The sequence below is a fragment of the Elephantulus edwardii genome, unplaced genomic scaffold (genome assembly GCF_000299155.1).
Source record: "Elephantulus edwardii isolate Elephantulus edwardi_28Jun2011 unplaced genomic scaffold, EleEdw1.0 scaffold00020, whole genome shotgun sequence".
NCBI lineage: Eukaryota > Metazoa > Chordata > Mammalia > Macroscelidea > Macroscelididae > Elephantulus > Elephantulus edwardii.
Genome location: NW_006399770.1, coordinates 19,783,993 through 19,791,103, shown reverse-complemented (window position 1 = coordinate 19,791,103; position 7,111 = coordinate 19,783,993). Strand labels below are relative to the sequence as shown.

At 33.9% G+C, this 7,111-nt stretch overlaps 1 pseudogene; it reads right to left on the bottom strand.

The window, feature by feature from the left end:
• Positions 1–5,155, bottom strand: part of LOC102876001 — a 62,014-nt pseudogene extending 56,859 nt beyond the window's left edge.
• Between the last annotated feature and the right edge of the window lie 1,956 nt (positions 5,156–7,111).

Sequence of the window (7,111 nt, the reverse complement as noted above, 5' to 3'; positions counted from 1 at the left end):
AGATAGGTAGATAGAAGATAGATAGGTAGATAGATAGATAGATAGATAGATAGATAGATAGATAGATGATAGATAGACCTCTTGGTAAATGAAAGGTCTACTTTCTTCAGGAACCAATTAGTGCCCAGATTATGCAGTTTATCTAAAACTGCTTTTATGTTTCCAGGCCACATGTGCTTGGAAACATTAAGCCTGAATCCTGCATGACAAGGTCAATGAGATGATTCATATATTCAGCAACCTTGGAACATACATAATCTTTCTCCAGTGCCAGATCAAGAAGACTGACTAGGCAACAATCTCTGACCTACAAAGATAAAAATTTGTTATGACTACATATAAAAGATCATTTTTATCTGATAATGTATTTGGGGGTTTGCCCATGATTTTATCAGTAGATATTTCCAGAGATCTTCCTTTGCATTATACAAAGAGCATGAACACTCTAGTACAGACACAAAATTTTGTCTACCAAGAACAAGGAGAACAAGGAAATAAAGTGGAGATTTTTAATTGTCAAAAAAATTTTCAATGATATCAATTTTTACATTGTTTTGGGTTTGTTTTGTTTTTTTAAAAATCTGCTAGGCCAGGACTCTTTCTGTTTTTCTAGTCAATTTAAATAGTTTTAAAAAATAACTCAATAAATTATACATAGGTATAAAAACACTGTTTTACATATAGATTGAAAAAGAACGGAGACAGAATGTATTCCTGACTCACTCTTTCCCTGATTTTGAACCATCCAGTTTCTTTGCTCTGTTCTGAGTACAGCTTCCTGGTCCAAGTATAGGCTTTGCATAAAAATAAGCAAGTTTTCTGGGATTCCCATTCTCTTCAAAGTTAGTCACAAAATACCTTTGCATAGACAATAAATACAGTGGGATATTCCTCTGGTACTCTGTGGTTTCTACCAAGATCCATCTGACACTGGCGATAATATCTCTAGTGCTACAACCTCTTTCTAAACCCAGCTTATGTTTCAGGTAGTCAATGTACTGTTCCAGTCATTTTTGGATAATCTTCCGCAGAATCATGGAGGTTGAGCTTTTTGAGGAGCAAGCAATGTGGCATCAAGATTAGAAGAAAACTCATCAACAAGCATTGAGTCACCTGCGATAACAACAATAACACTATGACAGGTTGGAAATAGGAGTAGCATCCACTTCCTAAACCACATGCCTCCAGAAACTCTATGAACTTCGATAAATGTCGATAATTGTAGAGAGGTTCATAGGGTCGCTCTGAGTGATGCTGAACGTGAAGGTAATTAACAACATCAACAACCCACGTTATGCAGACGACCCAAACTTGCTTGCTGAAACTAAGGAGAACATGAATTACTTGCTGCAGGTCAAAGACTGGGGTCTTCAATATAGATTAAAGCTTGATATTAATAAGACAAACATTCCTACCACTGGTCCAACTGGCAGCATCATGCTAGATGGAGAAGAGATTGAGTTTGTTAACTATTATAGCTTGCTTGACTCCACAATTAATATTGTGGGAATCAATAATCAGGAAATTAAAAGATGAATTACACTGGGAAAATTTCTTGTTACGTACTTCTCCAATGTACTGGAAGCAACAATGTCAATTGAGAGACGAAGGTGCACCTGATCCTTGCTATGGTCTTTGCAATGACTTACTATACATCAGAGAGCTGGACAATGACTAAGGAACACAAAAGAAAAATTGATGTCTTTGAGCTGTGGTGCTGGAGAAGAGTCTTGAACATACAATGGACTGCCAAGAAAACAAACAAACAAAAAAAAATGTGTCTTGGAGAGGATGAAAACAAGTTTCTCCTTGGAAGCCAAGATTTTGAAGCTTCATTCCTTATACTTGTGGTACGTGGCCAAGAGGAACCAATCCTTGGAGAAGGATATCATACATGGAAGGTTGGAGGAACCGTACAGGAAGCCAAGATTTTGAAGCTTCATTCCTTATACTTGTGGTACGTGGCCAAGAGGAACCAATCCTTGGAGAAGGATATCATACATGGAAGGTTGGAGGAACCGTACAGGAGAGGAAGACCCCAGATGAGATGGATTGACACAGTAACTGAGGCAATGGTATTAGATGTGTCAGAGTCTACAGACAATCTCAGGAGAGGGCAGGCTTCAGAAATGTTGTACATAGGGGTGCTATGATTTCAGATTATTCAGGGGCACATAATAACAGGAAGTAAGAACAATTATGTTCATGAAGAACTTATACATAGACTAAGAGGTAACTTTTTTAACAGAATAAGGCAATATTACATTGTAATTTAAATCAGGAATAATATGTATCAGTGTTATATCCTTTCACCATACTTATTCAACATATATATTGATCAAATAATTTGAAAAATTGGACTGTACAAAGAACATAGCATAAGTATTAGAAAGAAACGAAAATCAATGTAAGTGAAGAATATTTGAAGACGTCATTCAATATGAATTGCACCTCAACATAAAAAAAGCCCAAAATTTCTCATAAATGGACAAATAAACAATATCATGATAAATGGAGAAAAGTTGCATGTGGTCATGGGTAATAAATCAAATAATATCTGTACTGGGCAAATTTACTGTAAAGGAGCTCTTTAAGGTACTGAAGAGCAAATCTGACACTTTGAGGACTAAAGATTGTGTGACTCTTATCATGATATTTTCGATTCCTCATGTACTTGTAAAAGTTAGGCAACGACTAAGGAAAACACAAGAAGAATTGATGCCTTTAAATTATGATGTTGGTAAAACACACCGAACATGTCATGGAGATGCAAGAACAAACAAACCTGTCTTGGTTGAAATGAAACCAGAGTCCCCTTTAAAAGAAGGAGTGAGAATTTACCTATTACAGTTTGGACATATTGTCAGGAGAGACTAGTTCCTAAAGAAGGTCATAATGCTTGGAAAAATAAAGGATCAATTAAAAAGAAAAGCAATCTCTATGAGATGAATTGAGACAGAGGCTTCAACAATGATCTCAAACATAGCAACAACTCTAAGAACGGTGCAGGACTGAACAGTGCTTTCTTCTGTTGGGTCACTCTAGGCCCAAAGTGAAAGATTTAATAGCACTTAACAATAACAAGAGATAACTAAAAATGTGGATAAATTTTATTCGGATCAGTTTGATTTATTTCTGGGTTTTGCTATTTTGTTTTGGTGGGGTTTTGTTTTGTTCTGTTTTAGAACTTACCTGATAAATATCATTATAGTCATTAATCTCTCCATTTCCTGTTTTACACTTACCATCGTTAAAATTCCAGCCAAAATATGGAACAGTTGGAAAATCTTTACTTCCAGTGTTACAGTAGCTTCCACAAGTACTGCTTGTTCCTGAACCCGTTATACTTCCACACATGTGATTAATTACAGCATCCACATAAATACGGACCTGAAAAAAGAAGGTTCTATTTCAGTTTTGCTTATAAAGGGGTAGAAAAGCAGTACTAGTGATTGAAGTTTAAGCATATAAGAAATCTCAAATTAATTCTTTTGTATTTTGTAACTTACATTCCATGAATACTAAAGAACAACTGTAAAGGGAAACAAATAGGAACAAAATACCTATATAGTCTTTGGTAAATATTCACAAATTCTATAAATAGAAAGAACCAGAAGGTTCTATACTATAAAAAGATACAAATCTTATCTTCTCTTGGGATTCTTTGAAGAATCAGTAGAGAAAGAGACATCATTCTGCATTGACATTTCAATGAGCCACACTGAGAAAGAAGCAGCTAGGCCCTTTTCTCTACTTAGCATCTGAAAGGTAGAGGGGAAATATTGGTCTTTCATTATGCCCCTCACCAAAGATATAACACAGTAATTTGCCATCAAGAAGTATCCATTAGAGAAAAAAAATAATCAATCCAGAAACAAGTAAAAAAAAGACAGCAAATTTTGTAACTGGGATGTGAAATTTCCAACTAGAAAAATATTGTAAAGAAATCTTTCTAAGAATTAAAAACTAATACCATATGCTAAAATATACTCATCTTTAAACTATTATTTACATCTTCTTTACTATATAATGGCATACATAAAAGAATTACAATGGTGACCAAGATGGAATTCTTCTTCCATGTTATTAATTGCTTCTAAAAATCCACTGGACGGTCAACTATGGGGTAGTTCTGAATCAACACTACACAACAACAACATAGATAAAGTTAAAATATAGAATTGTGGACAAAGTTCTACTTATGAAGATATTAAAAAAGGAAAGAGAAGCTTTTTCCTACACAATATTTTTAAAGGATATGTAAATTCACTTACAAGAACATTGTTACTTCTAGTCACCATGTCTCTGAAGTAATTTTCATTTCCAGATCTTGTACATAACTTGTAGCTAACTGGTTGATGTCTTTCCCACCAAAGTCTTGAAGGGTTACTAATCACAGCATTTTCATTTGGTGGAGAAATCTACAAATATAATACCCTTATTAATAATTAAATTATGGCTAACTTGTATATCACTTGATGTAATGGGAACTAATAAAAATTTTAAATTATTTCTGAAGTTTTTCATATGAATTTACATTTTTTTACAAACACGTGAAGATATTAGCAACAGCATATTATGAATGTTCTGCTTAAGAAATAAAAAATGAAACAGAAAGTTTTTTATAATAGTGGTTATTTTCTTCCTCAGAAAACTCACCCATTTAGAGTATTTATGTTTGGAGCAAAACCTTAATTTAACTGCTTAGATATGGATTGGAATAATAGTTACTGCAAACATTTCAAACTTAGTCACTTGTATAATGGAAAGTACCCACCTGAACCCCTCTGAATCCATTGGGAGCTAAATATCACTCACATTCAAGAGCAATATCATCCCAGCGCCACTTAAATAGATGGACAATAGCTGTTCGGTCATATTTGGTACTTGGGTTATACTGAGCCCGGCAGAACCCAAGGATTGAAAGTTAAAGATGGAATTCATTTTGCTTTGAAGTCAGCAGTGTTCTCTTCAGCAACTCTTTATATAACCCTGTAAAATGTTTATTTTACAAAGTAAATATTAGCATGAATAAATATTCAAAGCAAACACTGTCTATAATCTAAAAAAATTTATCAGCAACAAGATTAGAACATCCATAAAATCTCCCAGGAAGCATTTTTTGGAACACTTGCCTACCTGGCTGCAGGGCCATCTGAGGGGCCAAATAGGAAAAGAGAGTTTGGGATAGAGAGATACAAGCAGAAGAAAGACATTTTCAGCTTTCTCAGCAGGCACATGGAGCTGTAAGAAAGAGAACAGAATTGAACTCACCCACTTACCCCCTCCCTGGACAAAAACTGTTCATGTGGGGCATGTCTCACACCACTCACCAATGCCTTAGATGAAAGAGGACAATAGAATTTGGGAGAGTAAGTATATTAAGCCGAGTTTCCTATAGGACTGCAGTGCAGAACAGAAAGTATCTAAAAGAATTTAAGAAAGACAAATTTTCCCAAAAAAAACTTATAGTAGAGTCAGTGACTCACTCCACAGATTGAACATTTCAAACTGGCAACTAATTAATAATATCATAAAGAAAACTTACTGATAACTTACACAGACACAATAGAAAGGACATAAAACTTATAAAGAAAAATGTTACATAACGTCAATAAAGTAACTTTAAACACTCTGAAAAAATTTAAGCTTCTCAGAAAAAAAAGAAAGCAGAAAATATTTCAGACCCAATGAATAGTCGAGAAGGCAGAATATCTACGTTGATATGAAGGCATTTGCACAACTATTTAAAAAGTGAAATCATTTGAATAATGTGGAACAACATTAAAAGAAAAAGCATACATATGAATTCTAATTCTAGAACACACGAAGGACAGTAAAATACTAAGAAAATTATGAAAGAAGTCCTAGAAGAAAAATTCCCATATACTAAGAAGAACAAGGAAAAAAAAATTAAGAAACTCAGCAACACCAAAATAAATTAGACCAAAAAAGAAAAGTATCAAGCTATATTTCATTCAAATTCTTTAAAATGAAATATTAGGATAAGATACTAAAAGCAGCAGAAGAAAAACCGAATCACCTGTAAAGGAAAAGCAATTATATTAAATTCCGATTTATTAGCAGAAACCATGTGAGCAAGGAGACGATGGAATGACATATACAGAAAGTTGAAAGAAAAAATTGCCAACTGCAGATCCTGTACCCAGCAAAGCTCTCCATCAAATATGAAAAAGAAATTAGATTTTGTTCAGGAAAAAAGGAACGTGACCATATCTACAGACTTTTAAGGGAAGTCTTTCACACAGAGACACCAAAGAAAAGAGGATGGACAATACCTATCCAAAACAAATAAGCAAAAAGGAATAGATCCAAATAACAATGACAAAGCCTGGCATGTCAATAATCACACGTAATATGAATGTACTAAATGCACCAATCATGAGAAATATAGTAGCAGAGAGGATAAAAAAACATGCCCATCAAAATGTTCTCTCCAATAGACACATCTAATAAACAAAAAGAAAGATAGATTCAAAATAAAAGACAGGGAAAAAAGTATTCCAAGCAAATGGCATCACAAAAAGAGCAGGAGTGGCAATACTAATCTCTGATAAAATAGACTTCAGGAAGAAAATAATCTAAAAATTAAGGAAGGGCCCTTTATAATGCTTAAAGTCACAATAGATCAAGAAGACAAAACCTTGGTTAACATCTATGCACCAGATGATAGACCTATAAAGCACATTACAATTTTTAAAAGAATTCAAGAAAGAAATAGACAGCACCACAATAGTGTTAAGAGACTTTATCATACCACTCTCACAAAAGGATAGGTCAACTCAAAATAACAAAGATGTAGAAGATATATACATTCAGAAAACTTCCTTCCCTTGTGAATATATTCAGGGTACTGCACCCAACAAAAACTCAATTCACTATTTTCTAAAGTGCACAAGGTACATTATCCAGAATTTAAAAAGCATTGATACAAAGTATCTTCCTTTTTTGTTTTGTTTTGTTTTGTTTTTTGGGTTTTTTTCTGTTTGTTTGTTTTTTTTAATTTTATTAGTTTTAATGAACATTTACAGAGATTTTGGGTTTTCATTCATTCATTGTTGCACTGTTTTCTCCACCCTCATGCCCAGTT